The sequence below is a fragment of the Rhipicephalus microplus genome, chromosome 5 (genome assembly GCF_043290135.1).
Source record: "Rhipicephalus microplus isolate Deutch F79 chromosome 5, USDA_Rmic, whole genome shotgun sequence".
Classification (NCBI taxonomy): Eukaryota; Metazoa; Arthropoda; class Arachnida; order Ixodida; family Ixodidae; genus Rhipicephalus; species Rhipicephalus microplus.
Window position 1 is genome coordinate 20488205 of NC_134704.1, and position 22112 is coordinate 20510316.

Here is a 22112-nt window from a genome sequence, read left to right on the forward strand (position 1 = left end):
TCTGTAGCATTGGTGGGAAATAAAAAAAATGAGAGCTCAACACTTAATTTCTCCAGTAATCACAACTTAAGCACTTCCCCACTGAATGAACCAAAATGTAGAGCTTTGCCCCGCCGCGGTGGTCTAGTGGCTATAAGGTACTCGGCTGCTGACCCGCAGGTCACGGGATCCGATCTCGGCTGCGGCGGCTGGATATCATGGAGGCGGAAATGCTGCACGCCTGTGTGCTCAGATTTGGGTACACGTTAAAGAACCTCAGGTAGTCGAAATTTCCGGAGCCCTCCACTACGGCGTCTCTCATAACGATATGGTGGTTTTGGGACGTTAAACCCCACATATCAATCAATCAAAATATAGAACTTTCAAAACATAGGCGAAAAACTGACAACACCGTCTTTCTATGTAGGTACGAGGTCACCATGCTTAAAGGAGGCGACGTTTTTGACAACGCCGTGAACACTCTATAAACATTCGTCCAGCGGTAATCTTGCAATCTTTGAGTGTCGTGTGCTGCGCAATTTTTTACTTGTTCCTATCAGACATCTACTTCATTCAATTAAATTCTTTATTTGCAGACGTACGTCCTTTGATACAGTCAAAACTGCAGTCCTGTTTCATTTTCAATTATCAAATACGGCTGTATTTTGCCTAGCACGGCTTTTAAGCACCTATATAAGCATCGAATCACGGCGACAGATGTAATGCTTGATTTCTGCACTTGGCTTTTTTTCCCCCATTCTTACCTCACTGCTCAATCACAATTTTATTTTACTCCTTTTGTTTTCCTTATTTCGCTGGCCTCATTTCTTCTGCACACATATAGGCATATTGGTGTCCCCGATTCAACGCGTCAGACAAACACACATGGACACATGAAGGAGCTCGCAGAGCCATCGGTTATCAGGGGCCGAAGTTGACCATCACTACGTACACACCACGCACTTCCAAGCCACACCGCTATGTACGCCCCCAATAGGTCAATATTTTTTATGTTCATTCATTCGTTTTGTCGACACCGAATCCCATCCTTTTTATTCCTTTCCAATCACTGTGCCAAATCTATTTACGCCGCTGAGTGGGTTGCATGTGTACGCACCCATGGAGAATGCAGTCTGATCGCGACTCGCCTCGCGTTATCATTTTTTTTCTTTATAACCCTCGCTGACCCTTGTCAAGAAAAGAGTCTTGCTGCGCGTTTCTGTGGCCCCGAGTACGTCATCGGTCAAAGCGCGGCGCGGTCAGTGCGCGTGGCGTCGTCCCGCCGCGTACACGTTTATAGCCGTGGCTGTATACTACGTTGGCGCGCGGCGCGCCCTCGCTCGGTCTTCGCGTTGTATTATAGCTCGCCGCACCGCAAATGTTGACTCACAAAAGCACACGCGCCCACGGACGCAGAAGATGCATGGATGAGGAAAGCAGGAAGTCCCAAAACGCTGCCGCCGCCGGCTTCTTCGGTCGGAACGAAATGCTCGAAGCCGATGTCCGATGACGTTCCGGCAAGAGATTAATGATGACGTCGTCTGCATCAGCATTTCCTTTTTGTAGTCTAGCTTCAGGTTTCGAAGATGCTACATGGTAACTTCAGGCGCACAGTACAGGCAGAAAAAAGGCGTGGAGACTGAAGTGAGAGGCGGAAAGTGCACGGCGGATAGTTCAAGAGATATTCAACTCCCAGGAGCTAGTTGTGCGAGTTCGTTCCCTATATAGGTGGAAGGAACCAGCCATCGCAACAGAAGGCGACAAAAGAAATGTTGAAATTCCTACGCGACACGGACTTGAACAAGCGACTGTAACAGCAATGTCACACACCGCGAAAGGCACGACTTCATGAACTAAGACTGAGTGCGCGCGCGTGTGCTGCCGAATGTGCTGTGTTTATCTCTGTTCCCTCTCTCCTATCTATCTTTCATCTCCCCCATCCCCCTCCCATGCACAGTGTAGCAAACTGGCTGCCTGTAGGCTGCTTAACCTCCCTGCCGTTCTTTTCCTCATATTTTTCTTCCTTCCTTCCTTCCAACAAACACGAACGTTGAACAGAACGCGCCACTGGTCAAGCGTTTGCCACCTGGCCTCCTGATATATGAATCTCTGCATTGATGATGTTTTCGTGCGTAATTTGGACATTGCCAAAATGACTTCGTATTTTCGTCATAGCCTTCACTCCTCTTTCATTCATATACAGCTCCTTTCCCCTTCGCAACTGCAAGAAAGCCAACCAGAGATCCATGCTTTCCATTTACCTTTCTTTCACTCACTCGTGTCTATTCGGCTGTTGTATTTCACCTACATAGCTGAAGCTGTTCACCATGAACTGATATTTCAATACAGCACCGTTACCGCATGCTTGGTTAGCTTGTTTTGACATTGCGTCTTCCACACGGTCACCTCGGAGTTTCTCTGAATGTTCAGTGCCAGGAGAGGGCTGTAACCACCCAGATATACATACGACAGATTGTAAAAAAAAGGCATGTTTTGACGAGAGTCTCACACAAGCTATATATAAATAGCTCGGTGAAAGGTAATTTACCCAGGCGCACTTTTCTGTGACAGTAGCAGTAAACAACTTTATTAAGGCAGCTGACGGTTTCCTAAGTGGCGAGGACTGTCAGGCCATTCTTTACACAATATGGCTTTGTTCACACGCGCCGCCATAATCAGCACACGCACACATACACAGACAGACGCACACATACTCGCAAACAACCGGCGTTCCACGGCCGATGAGACCGCCTACAAATATTGACAAACGGACTCCATGGGAACTTCCCACCAGCCGCGAACGAAGAGACCTGCTTTCAGCAGTTGCTCCTCAATGAAGGACCCACAGCATCGCCCGTTTTGATAGACCTGGATACAGACATCACCACGGGCCGACCAGCTCTGCCTTTTGCCAACAATAGAACCTCGAAAAAATTCATGGCTTATTAACAGCATTTAAACTACATGCACACTTTGGGGAGCGCTAACATTTCGATCGGTGTTCTCTTATAATGCATCCAGACTATTTAAGAGGCCTTTACATTTGATATGCATGCGATTGAGTTTACCCTCATTAAAAACAGAAATTATCTACATTCCTGCCGCGTGTGTGGGTGTGCTAAGTGTGTCCAGTGCAGCTGTTTCGGCGGGTTGGTCTGTCATAACAAAACGTATACGCTGAACTTAACGAATGTGAACAGTACATTAACAGGATAACAACCAAGCATCGCGTGCTTGGCGTACACACTAGTTTCGAAGTTATTTATGTAATATGCGTATATGCAGACACGCAACAGTTCACAGTGAGCTCTCGATTCTTTTAACATCAAAATGTACAGTACGAAGCGCTCCCATGTTGCTTTAGTTGTTCCCCGTTTCATACCTTGAAAAAGAGAGAGAAATGAAAGAGGACATTTCATACGTAACTAGCACATTATAATTTATACCTTTCACTAGGTCTCGGTTAAGGTGTTAGCGTCGTCAGCTGATGCTTCAACTCGAAAGAAAAGAGTACAAAATAAAGAAAAATTAAAAAAAACGCGGCTGATCCCCTTATATAGAAATTGGTAAACCACGAAAGTGAAACGTGTACTTGCAGAGGTAGTTGAGTGTTTATTGTACAATGTTTCAGCAACGGAAGAAATTGTAAAGTCACGTTAACAACGGCAAGCAGGTCGAACCTTGCACACACACCTCAAGCAGAAAGCACGCTTGAAATTAGCATGCGCAGGACGAGCGTGGACTAACAACTGCCACAGCTCGACACAAATCGTGCTGTTCAAACAGAAAGACACACGAAACGAGCGCACACATACACACGGGACAAGCGCGAACAACTGTCACAATTCTTCCTGCGTTATGTGTCGGCGGCGCGCTCATTTCGTAAACGCGGCCGCGGCAGCATGCGAAGTGACCTTCGTCCCCCTCCCGAACTACGGGTCGGATCATAAGCGCGCGCGCAGGAAAAACCACGCTCAGTGGAGGCGGCGCTTCGTGGAAACGACGACGTTTAGAGCGCGCGCCCAATGCGAGCCCGTCACATAATCTCGCCACTGATAACTAAAACACACCAAAGTTTCGAAGCTCTGACGACTGCGAAACGGTGTATGGAGTAAACGTACATTTCGTGTTGTAGTGATGAGTGCCGCCCGCTGAGAATTGAGAGGTTGCTGGTTCGATTCTGCACGACGACTGCTAAGCTTCTGTTTTGTTTTTCTTTGCAATCTCTTAGTATATGGTTTTCAACGTCACTTCCGTGACAGAGGTGCGTCAGCAGAGCCGTGGTAGACGCCGGCATAAAGCACTTTCGTGTTAATAATAAACAAATTGTAAGAAACGAAGAAAGAAAGAAAGAAAGAAAGAAAGAAAGAAAGAAAGAAAGAAAGAAAGAAAGAAAGAAAGAAAGAAAGAAAAGTGAAAGAAAGAAAGGTTCTCAACTACGCGGGACCTGTGCTACAAGAAGATAAGGGCGTAGTATGCAGGGCCATTGCAGGGAAGATGAGCCCATCGTCCGCAGCCATCGTCCAAGCAATCCTCTTCAACCACGACTTCTGGGCGTTCTCCTACTCTACAAAAACTCTTTTTCTGATAGGACCAAGGCTCTCGGAATCGATACAACGACCGAGAACTAAGTTGAGGGTGTAGCGATAAGTGGACTTCAGTCTCCATCTCCTGATCCGGTACATACCGGTTCCCGAGAGTGGATACTGCATATTTACCGCGTGAAATGTAATATTTATTTTATTTTCTGTTCCGTAATTATTGCTTCTTCAGAATCTACACACGTGGTTGTAGTCCGAAGTTGGACTCAAAGTGTATCCAAAATATATATATATATATATATATATATATATATATATATATATATATATATATATATATATATATATATATATATATATATATATATATATATATAAATGAAAGACCTTTAGGAGTTTTCTTTTCTTGACTGATCTACCGTGATAAGGTGGAATTTTATTTTGTTTTTTTTTCTCCGTGACTATGATTGTTACCGATACCATGAACTACAAAAACACCTAGCCGGCGCTTTTAAAGGCCCTGCATCTCCCAAAAAGAACTCGTAATAAAAAAACACTGCAATAGAAGAAGGAATTCTTTGTAACGCAAGCATGGATAGCTTATCTCATTTCTCAGTGCGCTGTTCAGACGTCACAAATTGGTTCCGGTGCCACCACATTCGGCCGTAGCACTTGCCGTTTTGTGTATTTAACAACTATATTTCGTCTTTCTTGTCCCCTTCCCTAATCCCCCAGTGTAGGGTAGCCAACCGAATGTCTTTTTGGTTAACCTCCCTGTCTTCTCCCTTTTGTTGCTTCCTCCTCCTCCTCCTAGATGTGCTAACTGTGGACACATAGGCACGAATCGGTTGAGCTGGTGCATCTGATGCTTCATGACATCGTTAACTCATGTCGAGATATACAAAAACAAGAAGAAACTCAATTAATAGGCCAAGGTAGCAAGTATCATGTGTCGAATGTAAAATAGTTGATAGGTCGTAGATTAAGACTTTCAGTGACGCGCTTAAAGCATGACATTGCTCTGCCCCACCATCATCAGCAGTTGAGGCAGCACCATTATCATCTTCATCATCATATGGCAATGCATACATTGATTACATCGAGACACGTCCTCCTGATGCGGTCAGATTCTCGTAGATTAAACGTTATCTGTGGCGCAGACTGCGTATATCGAGTTTCTCAAACTGAGCCAGCAGTCACGCAATAGTCTTGCGAGAACCGCTACAAGGAATAAAGTGGGTATAAACTTCAGCTTGTTGGCTTGGCTTCGTAGCAGCGAACAGTGGAGGTACACGGGAAAAGAAAGACTGACAGGGCTTGACTAAATTAAAACCGGTGGCGCGTAGTTTGCGCAAATTGCCAGCAGACGTTGCCACACGAAAGAAAAACTTTTCTTGTAGCTCGTATATGGGACATTTCCGAAGGATATCTGGTGCGCACGATTCCAACTACGTGTCGGTAGCCAAAGGGACTAAGATCTCGGCGCCGATTGGGACATATAGTTTTTGTTTCACGGTTATTTTTCAACGCATGGCGACTCTATATGAGGAGCCTCACGAAAACAATCTTTTAGAGCAGCCACGTCTGTGCAGCTCACGAACATGCTTATTTAAAAAGCTTTTAAATGTGGGACGGGCCGCTGGCCACACGCGATTGGTTTGCTGGCCACGCGTTTGAGACTCCTGGTGTATATGTTCTCCGGCAGCGTAGGGTGAAGAAAAACGTATACACCAGCGTCAGCAAATGTCCATTTGGCGGTCGTACTCGTTTTGTCTTAACTCCCTCCACCCCCCCCCTACCCCCCCCCCTAAAAAAAAATAAGGAATTTACAAACTATCGACCAGCTTTGTAATCTTTGTCAAGGGCTGTTATTGCATACTTGCGAATGTTCGTGTTTTCGTGTTTGGGAATGTTCCTGGGAATGTTCGAAAGCATGTCTTATATGGATACAGCCATTCGTCAAATCCATCGAGCGTGGATCAGATGGGTATTATCTCAGCTTTCAATATGCCACATCGACTTCATTCTAAAGTGAATCTATTCATTCCAGCATAGACTATGGCCGGCCCCGCCGCGGTGGTCTAGTGGCTAAGGTACTCGGCTGCTGACCCGCAGGTCGCGGGTTCAAATCCCGGCTGCGGCGGCTGCATTTCCGATGGAGGTGGAAATGTTGTAGGCCCGTGTGCTCAGATTTGGGTGCACGTTAAAGAACCCCAGGTGGTCAAAATTTCCGGAGCCCTCCACTACGGCGTCTCTCATAATCATATAGTGATTTTAGGACGTTAAACCCCACAAATCAATCAATCAATCAGCATAGACTATGACCATCAAACAGCAGAACGTACGAGCGAACGGACGGTTCACGCGGTTAGTTGTTTCATCCTGTGAAGCGAAACTTGCCGCTTTTGCTCGAGACTTAACGCCCTGGGAAAAATTTACTTCCATTGCAGTGTTTGTTTTTTTTCACGTCGCAAAAGTTCCGAGTGACTAATTACCCGCCTCACTTATTCTAAACTGCAAGGAGCTGCGCCAATTCAGTATGCTCAATTGTGCCCAGTCTTAAATGCGGCAGCTCACAACTTTTTACATAATAAGTTAGTCCTTACATCGGGACGTAAAACTTCTCGTCGTGCTAGGATACGCTTTGGAGAGTAACACCGCACTGCCGACAAGTACAGCAGCGGTGCTTACGTGAACGCTCCTCAGTAACTTCCACCACGAATAATTGCTTCATTAACGCCATTTCAGTCGTCGTACGCTCGCTACACGCTCGAAAGGTTTCATTACAAAATTATAACTTATGGTAAGTGCCGTGCAGTGTTAATGAAATACGGCAGCTAGTTCAGTATGAAAGCAGCTATGCTTCGCTCATTAGTGCCAACTGAACGACTCAAGAAGGGGTGCACGCCTGAATTCAAACTTTGTCGTATCACGTCCATACCAACCATGCATCCATGTATGTATGTATGTATGTATGTATGTATGTATGTATGTATGTATGTATGTATGTATGTATGTATGTATGTATGTATGTATGTATGTATGTATGTATGTATGTATGTATGTATGTATGTATGTATGTATGTATGTATGTATGTATGTATGTATGTATTTACGTGCTAACGTACGTACGTATCTAAATGTAATATTAGAGCCAAGAACCACGCTATGCTTCATACCTCGCCTCATTTGTGGACTCTGGACTAATTTCGACCAGCTGCAGCCATTTGACCCGCATACGATTGCTATAATTATCCACACCATGATGAGTTTTTACAGCTGTATCTGGTTTCACGCACAAAAAAAGCAAAGACATACCACGCACTGAAGTGATTGGCTACGTACAGGAGCTGCATCATTGCTGCGTTACAGCTGCCAACTGGAACAACTCAAATATTTGTTCCCTTTCTGCCAGTGGCACTTGGCAAACGTGATTCGCTTACCATGGAAGTGAATTTCATGTCGAGACAGCTTTTCCGTTTCTCTTATTTTCTTGTTTTGTAACTCAAAAAAATAAGTGAGCTAACATTTAAAAAAGAACAGTCCCAATCATGCATACAACAACGTAAGTCGGTTACCACATTCCGCGCCACGAAACAAGTCTAAAGCATCGCCATGTTTAAAACCGGTTTCGCGCATAGCTTCCAGGAAAGTAATTCGTTTATATAGCTGTTACTTATTTACGATTATAGTATGAATAGCTTTTCGCTTCTGAGTTTGTTCGACGCTTTCCTCCCTTCCTCGTTACTGCTCCCTTTCTTTCCCACGTCCACGCACACTCGCCCAACTATAGTTCGAGCTGGGCCACGAGATATTGTCTCTCGCACTCACACACTCGAAGCTGGCCTTTCTTTCCTGTAGGAGCGAACATACACGCCGCTTGATCTTTACGAGCACTTCCCGCTCTCCTTGTTGAGTTTGGCCGGCACGCCGCAAACGAACAGGCACCCCAGCTATATTTACGGGATGCGCACGGCTTGTGTACACAATTACGGCACCGCGAAAAGAAAAAAACATAAGCAACGCATCGCGAGATCGCCGCGGTCGGGCGAACGGCGCGAAAGGGCTCGCTGGCTTTGCTGGTTGGCGCCACGTTTATACTGGGATCCCTTGTGCTCCTCGAGGAAATGGGCTACCCCCCCTCTCTCCACCACCTCCGACATGCCCCGCTTTCTAGCTTCTCAGATTATACTGTCCGCAGAGGGATCCCTTGTTCTAAAAAAGGAAGAATGACTGCTGTTATATTATATGTGCGTATGGGTCCTGCGAGGGTTTAGTTGGATCGCATACACGCACACACACACACACGGGAGGCCGTTGTTTAGGCAGGCGCGTACACAGTCAGCGTTGATGATAAGTGTTCGGGTGTTTGAGCGTGCGCGTTTGCTCATTAGTGTGCGTGCAACTGGAAGAGAGTGCGATTATGTAGTCACACGCGGAAAATACCAGGGAGTAAATGTGGCGCTGCTTTCGTTCATTCTTTCTTTTTTTTTTTTGCATGATGAATAGGAGAGGCCGTTGTCTTTACAATGGCATCGGCTAATCTTTCTCGCCTACCAGAGAAAATATGTCTTTCCGTGTAATAGAGTCTGGGTTGGATATTCTTCAGTACATTTCTGTTTAATGTTCACCGACGTATTTCCGTTTGTAAGTGGCTCAGCACAATCCCTTCGCAAGACCACAAAACGATCGATGGCTTATAGCGAAAATATTGAGCGAAGGCTGTTGATTTGTACGTCAAAGGCGTACCTAATAACGCGAGCTCGGGAAACAGAGATACGGGGAAAGACGTAAAAGAGAACAGGAAGGTAGAGCGGTAAACTTAGACAGTTCATTTTAAAGAGCAAGCCACGAGATCACAGCTACGAGCGCATGCGTGCATCAATATCGGCAAACAGTGGTCACACTCGCACGCCAAACAGCCGCATCCCACGGACTTTGGAAAAAAATGAAGCGGACGTATCACTGATGCAACGCGTGCCTCTCGTCTTAGAGAGATTACAAAGTGTGCGCTATTGTGAACCCCTCAGATGTCAACCACCTCGCCAAACAAAACTGCACCATATTTCGTTCGCGTTTACCTGTGAGACATATGCACTCGCAATTTCACTCACTCACTCACTCAAAAGTATAACGTTGGCTCAACAGAGTACACAGAACCTCAAGACACCAACCCGAACGAAGAAGGAAAGTGCCGCCTGATTCTGTCGGCCAATTTGTTCGTTAATGATGACTTGGCAGATACTTTCTCATATATGTATATTGCAAATTACGGTCCGCTGCCTCGGTGTACAGAAAGGACAACACTGTCCTCAAACAAGCGAAGGGACGCAGTCCAACTTGTGCGCTCACTAACCAATAACATTTACCGTGCAGCTAACAATAAACTTTGCAGTGCGGCTGAAAGATAAGACAATCTAAATGGCTCGCATGTAGTGCTCTGCCTGCTGTTTAGGAGTGTGGTGGCTGCAGTGATGTCAACGCTTGCTCACTTACGTAGACACGTGCACTCATGCACGAACGCACAGACGTGCTAGCACGCACATAATGAATAGGAGTGCGTCACTCATTTTGTACGATGGTAGGAGTCAAGTGTTTACAGCTGCGTGCTTACTGCTACGCGTTTGTCGTTTACGTATTTGCCAAAGAAAATAAATAAAAGTTAACTCTTCCCTCGAAGAGAGAGATGTTTATATTAACCATGTTAACCTGAGAAACTGACAGACCACGCAAGAACGCCCAAGCTCCAGCTCCCAAAACTAACTCACAAAGCTGGCTGTGCCCCCTCCGGTAGAAGCTCGGACCTGCGCTTCTTCAGGGGGTAGAAGCTCAGGCTTTTACCGCCGGTACCCCGCGGGGGCTTCTACTCCAGGTGACCACACCAAAGCGCGAGACCTCGCGCCTTGGTGCGGTCAAGCTCGTTCAGGTTTGTGGGACCTCCCCTGATAGATCAAAGAGTTGCGGAGTTATACTACCAGAATAAGAAGTGTCGAAGAGGAGTTGAAGGGAAAACATTTGCACAACTTAAATGTAAATCATACAAAAAAGAAGAAACGATAGGTGACGCGAAAAAACAGCAAAAATAAAAAATTACCATAGAAAACTGCCACGAAACCAGCTGGAATAAAAGGTTGCACAACAGATATTTATATTGCACGTCCATACGGGAGAACATTTCTATTCATTTCATCGCGCAATCGCAGGGCGTGGGTGACATCTTTTGAGAGAAACGAATCCACAGAAAATCACGAGCGCCTACGCACGCACGTGGGCTCTGAAATCCTAAAAGAACGAGCCCTTGGCACCAGCCCAACACACGAACGAATAAAAAAGCATTCTTTTATCATCCGACAGCTGAGTAATTCTGTTTTCGCCGCTTCCTCGGCACAGCGAAAGAGATACCTAGAATCCGATCCGAAACTCGCCGGAAGCCTCGGTGCGACAGATTGTGACGCCGTTCGGGACGACAGGCGGTGAAGGTTGACAGAGGAACATTCTTTGCCGTTTTTATCAGCGCTATGAAAAACGAACACTCGCGTGTATTTTATCTTCATTTTTTTTTCATTCGCCGTTTCTCCTCTCGTGCATTCTTTGTGTAAGTTATATATTATCTTGTTGTTCGCCTGGGTGCTGCGATTGAGCGGGGCTACACAAAAGCGCCGTGCTGCTGTGGCTGTCTATATATCTCTTGTCACACGGCACGTTTATAGAATATCTGCTTTTGCGATTTGCGACAGCTTAGATACTAAACAGAAAAAAGTTGTGAAAACAAGAAAAAAATTATCCGGGAACGACCTTTTTTTTATAACAGGTCAACAGAAGTAACATCGCGATTAATATTGTTTTTATTCATTTTTCTTTTCTTGCTTTAAAAATACGTTACCCGTGGAATGCATGTTTGGCACTTATTTAACGATCAGGTTGGGCTGGATTATTAGGTGGGTCGAGTTTAAAGATATTGAGATACAATCAGCCCATGTGTTTTTCAGCAACCCACACTGAGTTGCAAGAGCCCTGCCTTTTGTCAGTTTATGTGTGCCTCACTCCTCACATCCCTGTGTCCTTGCCTTCATCGAGTGCACGGTTGCAAAAACACAGTCACAGCACTTCACCATCGCTGAAACGCCATGCTAGAAAATCAGCGCCCTTCAATCCGCTGTCCTTCTCGGCTGACCTACGCACTCGTTCTCATCTCGCCCGCTTCGTAAGGCGAACGGTACGTGACGGAATTTCCCCGCAGTTGAACTTTATACGAAGCCGCACGGTGACGGCGGTGATGAAAGGTAGCGTGGAGCTTCTGTATTGTAGCTATCGCAGTAGCCTGTCTGCCTCTCTCTCTCTCTCTCTCTCTCTCTCTCTCTCTCTCTCTCTCTCTCTCTCTCTCTCATGTTCTTTTTTGAAACCCGAATTGGGAGGGAAAGGTTGTGTCCTCCATTCCCAGTTGTTTCCTTTAGCTTCTTAACTGACAATCTTCTTTTTCTCTCTCTCTTCTTTTTCGCTTTCTCTTCTCTTTCCTCTCTCTCCTCTTTATGCCCCTTCCCATTCCCCCAGCGTAGGGTAGCAAACCGGGCATGTGCCTGGTTAACCTCCCTGTCTTCTCAAGGCTTGTTGTTATGGTCCTCCCCCTCCTTACCGGGCCACAAAAAGGAGTACAAGACTCAGAGACGTAGCCAAAGGAACATTTTTTAATGTTCTTGGGACGCTGCGTTTACGCTCTCCTCACAGGGAAGCCCAGACCACACGTAGAAAAAAAAACTTTATTTGATTTTAAAGTTTTTTTCACCGAGCAACTGAAAGCTAGTCTAACCCGATAGACATTATTATGATGAGGAGTCAAGGAAGCTTGTTGGGTTTGGGAACTCTGCGTCCCGCGAGCGGCCACAATACATGCACCACTTGAAACTGCCTGCTAGAAGACGTCAAAGTTGTAGATAGCTCATCGCCAGTTATTGTACCCCGCTGCCACTTCGACCTATGTTAGACCGTGTTGACCTGCCAATGCAGTATTATTATGAGGTATTACGTCCCCAAGCCGCAATATGATTCTGATTGACGCCGTAGTGAAGGCGCCCAGAAATTTTTACCATCTGGTGTTCCTTTTTAACGTGCACTGACATCATACAGTACACGTGAACATTTCACCGCCATCGGAACACGACCGTCACGACTGGGACCGAATCCGCGACGTCCGGATCAGCAGCCAAACGCCGTGCCCGCTGCTCCACCGCGGCGGACGACACGCCAACGTGAAACAGAGTCATTAGTTTCAACACCGGAAGTGTATTTTTATGGTAGTGCCATTTTATGCCAGTGGCACTGAAAAGTGAGTTCATCTTCAATGAGTTTCGAGGCACCACGACCCTCCTTTTGTGTTTCTCGACAAGTGTTTTTATTTAGAGCAACAATACGCAACTTTCTGGAATTCGTGTCAGCTCCCCTTTAAGCAAAAAATGGTTTGTTTCTCCCCAATTGTTATGAAGAACTTATATATAAAAAAAGACTACTTTGAATTCAACATCATAGGGCGAGCTTCAGTTCTTCGGAGGCACTATTCTGCAACGCTGTCGAAGGGAAGTGATTTTAAATAAAAAGAAGAGAAAAGTGAGCCCCGTAACTGTCTCTCAGGGGGAGGACACCTCAACAGTAGCTCACGAGGGATGAGGGTAGAGAAGGGATTACAAAGCTAGGATTAAAAGGTAAAGAGATAGAGAGAGGGGAAGAAAAGAGCGAGGCGCAGGGAGAGCGAACGACGGAAGCAAGAAGAAGACAGGAAAGATGGAGACGGTTGCAGGAGTCCGAGGACGGGGCACCACTGGCGAGAGCTCTTGTCGGCGACAGGAGATGGCGTAGGGCGAATCCAGTCTGCCAGAGCTGCGCTGTCGTCGTCGTCGGGGACAGGCGTCAGGAGATGGCCTATAAGATCAGCCCAATAGGCCAAAGCTGCGCTGTCGGCGGAGATCGCGAGGGCACAGCCGGTCGGCACGGAATCCAGCGAGCAACTGCACACGTTTTAGCGCTTTTGTCGTATTGGTCGTTCAAGCCAATTATCACACTGAGTCACAAGTGAGGCGACGTAAATTTGCCGTTGAATGGCACTTTTGTGCGAGCTCATACCCTCAATAACCGAGTTCGTCAAACAACGAATTATAAAGGTGAATAAGGATGGCGTTTTATTGTGTGCATTGCAAAAGTCCCTACCATAGGTTTGTTGTTCGACACGGTATTCGTGGTTCGCCAAGCTCCGAATTTCTTTACAGGTGCGTCCACGTACATGTGTGCAGAAAACTAAAATAAGTAAATAAAAAAATTTAGACCTTTCTGCGTACTCCAATGTCATCTGTTCTTTCTTTTATTTCTTTTTTTTTTCTTTGTAATGTTCCAGCTGCTATACGGCCAGAATTATTTTGCTTGCACGCGGGAACGCAAAAACAAGTTTGACGTCGAAGTGGCACGCATCCGGCTTTTTGCAGCCGAGCCGCAGCTTCAAGCAGTGTAAACTTTGCAGCACACTTGGTGTGTCTTTAGTGTGCAAGATGTAAATCAGCGGCCACTGAAGAACAAACGGTTTGTTTCAAACCACGTAAATCTGGCTCAATCATAAAGACTAGCAGCCTCCCTTACGGATTCGCCGCTCAAAGACGACAGCCATCTTATTCTCCTTTAACTTCTCTGTCGATTTACCGATATTTGCTCGCCCCCTTTCTCGCCTACTTTTGAAAGCTTCCTCCACCTGACGAGGTTCTGCACGGCCTCCGTGATCGGTATATCTTTGGCCAAGCGAGGATCTCGTCGGATGACGTAATAATGGGACACCATGTATAAGTGAAGTCACAGTGACGTCACGTGGCTACGTCACCACGTGACGTCACTGTGACTCCACACACGCCGAGACCCAAGCTTGGGTTTTAAACCTACCTGTTAAATTATGTAGTTCTCACTATGTTCCATCGCACTGACAGCAAACCCTAGCGAAGCAGTAGCCATTCATGATCAATGGTTGCCGATGCAGAAAAACCAGAAAACAAACAAACAAACAAACAAGTGGCGTACACGCAGTTCAACGTAAAGCAGCACTTGTTCGCTAACGGTAGGTGACGTGAACAAAGCAACAAAAGTAAATATTAACATAGAAAATTGCGACGAAACTAGCTGGAATAAAAGGTTGTATAACAGATATTTATATTGCACGTCCGACCCCTTATGTAATACCCCTTTTTGGGGCCTTTAAGGAATGAAGAATGAAGAATCAATGAATGAATTAACACTAGCCAGCATATACGAACGGCCCGGGCAACCCTGTAAAACGTTCTACGACACTAGCCGATACCAGGCAACGCTAGCCGAAAAGTGCTCGTATTAAGCGACTAAACACGGTAACCAAAAGTGCTGTAGTCACGCGCGTGAATACGGTACGCCTTGCGCGAACTCGTATACACGTACCTTTTTTGCCAGATTGTCCCTCGTAATACGAACCCATAAAAAGCAAGTGAGCCCACTCGTTTTCGGCTCATAGCGCAGACAGCGCAATTGTCTAGCTCGCTTGCCGCTCAGTCAGTCTGTCTCGCACGCGGTCCTACGGTGGGTGCGTGTTCCTCTGTGTATCTCGTCTCGCAAACAGCGTCAAGGTCAAACGCCACTAACTTCCCTACACTCACGTCGCAACAAACGCACTTTAATTACACCGTGCGCGCGACAGATTGCTGAGTTGTGACGTCACGCACGCGTAGAACAGACCGCCATTCTGTTTCTTCATGTTATTGCACTGTAGAAGCAACGTGTGCAAATAACACGTGTAGTGGCAATAGGCGGAGCGTTTATACTTTACTTTTTTTTCCTATCTTTAGCCCCTTGTTACATGTTGCAGCTCCGAGTGCGATATTACCAGAGGTACGCTGAAGCGAAATGCTCATTGCCTGCGTTAACTATCCACGTGCCGTGCTTACCACGGTTGCGCAGGCATGATTTCAGCAACGTGCGCGAAAAGAACTGGTGAGAGCAAAAGGCCAAAATAAATAAATGGAAAAACCCTCCTTATTTCGTTCTACCCAATCCGTTCATTCCAAGCCATTTAGCAAGCAAAGGAGAAGTTAACATTGCAACGGAGTCTTTGCAGTAAATTACGACTGTTGAGGACGAAGCAAGATAATCTCTGAGAGACGATTTACGACACCGCAGCCATGTGACCACACAGGAACATAAATTCGATAGCGTGATCCTCAAGAAGAGAAAAAGGTGGTATACTGGCCGTTAAAATCAACATACGCACATTCATGCTTTTGCCTCGTATCTCAATGCAAACAGCATATATGGTGCAGACAACCAGTTAGTGCCTAGATCCACCGGAACTCCAACAAACACCAAAGCTTCAAGACGATGTCTCCAGAGGCCTCTTCCACGTCATTACCGCACAAACACATGGCGATGTCCGATAAGCATGCATCTTGAGCGAACTCGAGTAACGTATAACGCTTACAGCACCAACTAATTTTGACTAGTGTTAAATATACATGACAGATCTATCTATTCATCTATCTATCTATCTATCTATCTATCTATCTATCTATCTATCTATCTATCTATCTATCTATCTATCTATCTATCTATCTATCTATCTATCTATCTATCTATCTATCTAGGCCACCATCTTGGGCTATTAACCCTGCCGTCCAGCGTAGGAAAGAAGTAAATCGACTATCTGTGGGCTCACACGCATTAGAAAGGACTGCATATTAAATGGAGGTATTATAATAAGTACTCACTTAAGGCACAGAAAGCCCCGCCGTGGTGGTATAGTGGCTAAGGTACTTGCCTGCTAGCCCGCAGGTCGCGGGATCGAATCCCGGCTGCGGCGGTTGCATTTCCGATGGAAGCGAAAATGCTGTAGGCCCATGTGCTCAGATTTCGGGTGCACGTTAAAAAACTCCGGGTGGTTGAAATTCCCGAAGCCCTCCACTACGGCGTCTCTCATAATCATATGGTGGTTTTGGGACGTTAAACGCCAAATATCAATCAAATATCAATTAAGGCGTAGAAAGCTAGAATCTTATATGAAGAGAGTTTAACCTAGATTGAGGAGGACGAAGCGCGTCACGGAAAGGATAACGATAGGTGTAACCTTAAAGGGACAGGAAGAGAGCAGAGTGGCTTATAGAACAAACTGGTTATCAGGACATCTCGGTAGTCAAAATCAAGAAGTGGGCATGAACAGAGCACATAGCGCATATGCAAGACAATCACTGGTTATTGAGGGTTATAGATTGACTGGATTCTAAGAGAAGGCAAATGCGCAAGGTGGAACAGAAACTTAGGTGTGCAGATGATATTAACAAGTTTGCATATCAAGCACAGGACCAGCTTCAATGGTGGAACATGCCTGCAGTGGTTACAGTGACGATGCTAATGATGTATGAATTCCGAGTTTGATGGGCCTTGTGTATTTGACGTCACTATACACACTAAGCTCTCAATCCAATCATGTAAATGCCAGAAATGGGACCGCGTATGGTTGGGAAAGAAGATCATCCGTAGAAACACCACATCAATCACTGCGGCAAAGCACGTCGTCTGTTTCTCAAAACGAGGCGTTCTCGTCCCTTCAGAGTGCCAAGCGTTATGCAAAATGCCGGTCGAAATGCAGACGACGTTTTCAAATCAACTCTCAGAACATGACAGATGCGTACGAAATATGTAGTTGGCGAAGCGAACAGCGATTCAACTCTCTTGCCAAGCACGGACAACAAGATTTAAATAAGAAGGAAATATACTGAATGAATACACGAAGTTGGAAATAATGGAAGATTCAATCGATCGTGAAAATAGGTCGCCCGCCACATATGCACGACCACAAATAAAAATAAAGCAGCAGTCGCTTCGAAAAGTGAGAGCATATAAACGCTACTGATTCGTCTTCTTTTTAAATCACTTCGTGCTATGAAGACGTCGAAATGGGTCTCTTCACCAAGTGGCGCGGAAAAGAAGAACCGATTACAAAGTAAAGAATTGATTTCAACATACGTGTCAAGTTTCAGCCTATTTAATTTTTTTTCTTGATGGTACACCATATACCGTCAACACAGTGATGCTGATCGCATAGGCATAACCAAGTACACTTGCAAGAAATGTGAACTCCTGTACAAACACTTCCAACCACGGTTCAAACATCTAAATGGAGACTATACAGCTATCCGTTTGACCTCTAAAGCATGCGAACAATAAATAAAAGGAAGATGTTTCACATCTGCAGCCTTAGAGAGACCGACAATCAATTTTTATGGCACGTGTTTTCTTTAGCGCGACGAATAGCTAACCAACAAGAGGGTCTAATCACGGATTGGTAACGCAAATAACACTGTGAAAAATTTTATGATCAAGCTTCTCGATCTGCGCGCCTTTGAAATCATAAAAAATCAATATATTCTGCAAGACATGGAAGGTGACTGCAAGGACGTTTCGTGATCGTGCGCGAAGGCTTACTGTTTATTATTATATATTACTGTTATTACTGTTTATTCAAGACGAAATCTACGCCACGCCAGTTTTAAGAAGGGTAATCAAAATTTGTAAGAACGTATATATATATATATATATATATATATATATATATATATATATATATATATATATTAGAGTTTATCGATAAGGGGAAATCTAGCTGAGTTTCATGTGATCATGTGATCTCATGCTTGCATTAATGATTTATCTGCCACGCGGGCAGTTTTAAATGATGCAGTATACCTGAATAATTGAATAATAGGCAGTCCCATGGGTCCCCTTGAACAGATAAACATGTTCAACAAACAGTCTTTCCATTTCTCCAGAGAACCGTTCCACGATTATAATAGCACTTGAAGCAGTGTGCTGTGAAAATTGGTGGGATAACTTGTTTTTCCGAAGTATATAGATGCTCTCTTCTGGGAGGCAAATATGCAAGTTTTTTTTTTTAATCCTACAAAAGTGTCAGCACTCCACGATAGAAAATATTTTCATTATTATAATTCGTAGTATTTCTCTATATACGGGGACAATTCGCGGAAAGCTCACGCTGAACAGACGAAATCGCGCTAGCTTTTGTTTTGACTCATTAAAAAAGAATACAAGGAAAAGGAGAGGGCGCAGGTGGGATCGTTGTAGGAAACTTACAATTTTTTTTTGTTAACATACCTTGAGTTTCTTTTTTTTTTTTTTTGCTGCAGGACATACGACTCACGAGAGTGTTGCAATAACAATAGTTGTTGTAACGGTGCCGCCACACCGACTGCAGCGTACCGCTTCCTCACTTTGCCCAGAGAGGGCACCGGCATCGCTTCGACTCTCCTGCTATGGCCGATTGTATGAGAGCACGATGCTATAAGAATACACGGTGGCACTGAATGAATCGCCTGTCCTCTTCAGTGCGTGAACTGTGTCTATACCCAATTTTATCATATATATATATATATATATATATATATATATATATATATATATATATATATATATATATATATATATATATATATATATATATATATATATATACACTAGACGTCACTTGGGCATCCGCAGTTCGACCGATGCGCCAGGGTTTCGAGGAACACAACGAAACGCCCCGGTTGTCGTTGCGTATGCAAATTAGGCTCGCGTTTTTCTGGTCGTACCTCCTCAACTTGCCACGCGTTTCTCTGATCGTGCGCTGGCTGTGTATCCGCGCTTTCGGCCGACGCTCAGAACAAAAACCTAAAAACCTGGGAGGTTGTGAATCAGCCGCTCGTTGAAAATTGGGAGACGCATCGAAACTTTCCAACATTCTGTACGCGTTTATTTCGAGGCAATTTCAAATGTTACAGGGAAAAAAAAAAGGCTGGTCCTGTTTGTGTGGTCATCATCGGAGCGCTGCCTTTACGTGGGCTAACTTAAACTCTATGGCTACCGATTACTGCGGATGCCCGACTCTTTTCTTGCTGGTCAGTTGAACGGTTGTTAATTGATTGATTGATTATTGAGTGAGTGAGTGAGCGATTGGCTGGGTAATTGTTTTATCATTTGATCTAGCTAACTGTGATAGCCAAGTAAAGTTATTTATTTATTTATTTATTTGATTATGTATTTATTTAGCTATATAACTAGCGAGCCGGCTAAAGGCATGAAGCTGTAGCACTCAATAAACAACTAGATCGGGCTAGTTGGTAGCAATTCATCTTCGCATGAACAGCAAATCAACACACAGGCAACAAGAAAGACGCCACACGTGCGCGTAAACTCAACTGAAAGTTTATCACATCCGAGGGCGGAATGAAAGTTGAAAAGGATGACATGGTGCTTGCTATTTGCAACGTGGAGGTGGCCTTCACTTATAGCATCCACCACAATTTCCATCGAACGTCGAATTTGGCGCACCGCCTTTATTATTTCCAAGTGGTATTCTCATCAAGAAGAAACGAAAAACGACATATCTTCAAGGTCGGATTGAGTGAGCATAGCGCACGGTTATATAAAGCACAAGATAAACAAAAAACTGCAAACTCCGTCCCCAAGTAATTTAACCCGAGCCTACTCTTACTTTTAAACAGCTCTTACTTAACCAGGCAATAAGGGCGTTGTGACGCTGTCGACAGGCCTAATCGGAAAGGCGGAATGGATAGCGACAAGCCAAGGACCTCGAAGACCGAAAAAGAAAATAGAAAGTGGTAAGAAAGAAGCTCAGAGAATGAAAAAAATCATAAGCAAAGGAGGACAAGTTACGTGACCAGTCAACCCAGTGCTTGTAAGACCGTAGAAGATGGTTAAAAGGTTCTCGCCTTGCGTTCATCCATCTTCGTCTCGTGCGTCTAATCTCTCGAAGAACACGAGAACGAGCTGTTGAAAACTTTACTTCTTTCCACACGTACCATCAAGGCTCGAGCACGTGTTGGATTTTTCGCCTGCTCTGCTGGATAGGGTGATCCAAATTGCCATTCCTACCCAACCTCGCTTTTTTTTTTTTTTTTTTTTGTTGGGGGGGGGGGGGGAGCTCTTTACGCCGTGGTTCGTATATCCCGTGTCGTAGTCGTAGTAGCCACCTCTCGTTTAGTCCTTAGAATTTCCGCTGGAGGGCTGTACTTGTATACGATGATTACATGATGAAAAGATGCGAGATTGCGATTGCGGTACTTGGAGTGTTCACTAGAAGAACAGACAGACAGACAGACAGACAGACAGACAGACAGACAGACAGACAGACAGACAGACAGACAGACAGACAGACAGGAGAACGGACGGATGGAAGGATGGATAAACAGACGAATAGACGGACGGACGGACGGATGGATGGACGAATAGACGGACGGACGCTTGGCCCCACTCATCATCTATCACTCCGTGGATATGCTGTTCTTTTTCCTCGGCGTTTCTTTCTCCCGTACTACTCGCGCGAGTGAATGTGTGCGTGTGCGCATGTTTTCTGTATTCTTTTTTTATCTGTCTCCTTGTACATAGCGCATCATTTATCACTGTGTTTAGCCCTGATGTCTCGCCAAGTCGCCTCCACGACAAAGTTGTGATTTAGTTGTTCTCTTGCTTGAGTAATCTTCTAATTGCTTTGTGTGTTACTTCTCGTTCTTTGTGATGACACGTCGCAGGAAGATAGGCCAATACTTATAAGCTATTCTGCTAGTAACCTTACCATACGCATATACATCTTTTGCCTTTGCTAATTTAGCGATGTTTACTCTGTGTGTGTGTGTGTGTGTGTGTGTGTGTGTGTGTGTGCGTGCGTGCGTGCGTGTGTGTGTGTGTGTGTGTGTGTGTGTGTGTGTGTGTGTGTGTGTGTGTGTGTGTGTGTGTGTGTGTGTGTGTGTGTGTGTGTGTGTGTGTGTGTGTGTGTGTGTGTGTGTTTAGTTGCCCTATGAGGTACAGCGGTCCGGCATGGAGAAATTAAGACGAAAGGCAAAAAAAAAACGATAGGCAAAAGAAAGGAATCACGCATTTAGCTTTACCTGCGTGTTAATCGACGCCGTAAAAAATAACTCGGAGTACACCACTACGACTCACCTCATAATCACAGTGTTCGAATGCAAAACTGCAAAATTATAATAATTTTAGCTGTATAATCACGCGAGATGTGGGCGTCAACGAAATAACGATAATAACGTTAAAATAATAAACTAACACTGAGGTAAATATTATGTCTCAGGATTATTAGATGAGACCCGTGACCTGTGTCCGCGGTAACCTTCTTCAATACGCGCGTTGCAAATTTGAAAAAAAAAAGGATGGTTCCGTCCGGGTTCGAACCGGAGACCTTTCGCGTGTAAAGCGAACGTGATAACCACTACACTACGGAACCACACGAGCTTTTCGTAGTGCAGTAGTACTACGCATCGTTGAAGCACCACCGCAATTGTTTCTGCGACGTCAAGATGAATCGAAAGGGCCGCCGTTTCCTACAGCTGCCTTTTTCCCGCACATCGGCGGTGCTCGGTTCCGTAGTGTAGTGGTTATCACGTTCGCTTTACACGCGAAAGGTCTCCGGTTCGATCCCGGACGGAACCAGTAATTTTTTTTTCAACGTTTTTTTTCTTTATATATATACGGCGTGTTACAGAAGAAATACCGGTTCCGTAAATGACTTGTTGA

At 45.0% G+C, this 22112-nt stretch overlaps 1 long non-coding RNA gene and 2 other non-coding genes across 3 annotated transcripts in view; 2 read left to right on the forward strand and 1 right to left on the reverse strand.

Annotated features, from left to right (window-relative positions):
- Window positions 1–1325: 1325 nt before the first annotated feature.
- Window positions 1326–22112, forward strand: part of LOC142817680 (uncharacterized) — a 35956-nt gene continuing 15169 nt past the window's right edge. The window contains exon 1 of the long non-coding RNA XR_012895299.1: window positions 1326–1496. This is a non-coding gene — a long non-coding RNA (uncharacterized LOC142817680). The remainder of the gene's footprint in view (window positions 1497–22112) is intronic.
- TRNAV-UAC (transfer RNA valine (anticodon UAC)) lies at window positions 21750–21822 on the reverse strand. Its single transcript has one exon. It is a non-coding gene; the product is annotated as a tRNA-Val (tRNA).
- TRNAV-UAC (transfer RNA valine (anticodon UAC)) lies at window positions 21956–22028 on the forward strand. Its single transcript has one exon. It is a non-coding gene; the product is annotated as a tRNA-Val (tRNA).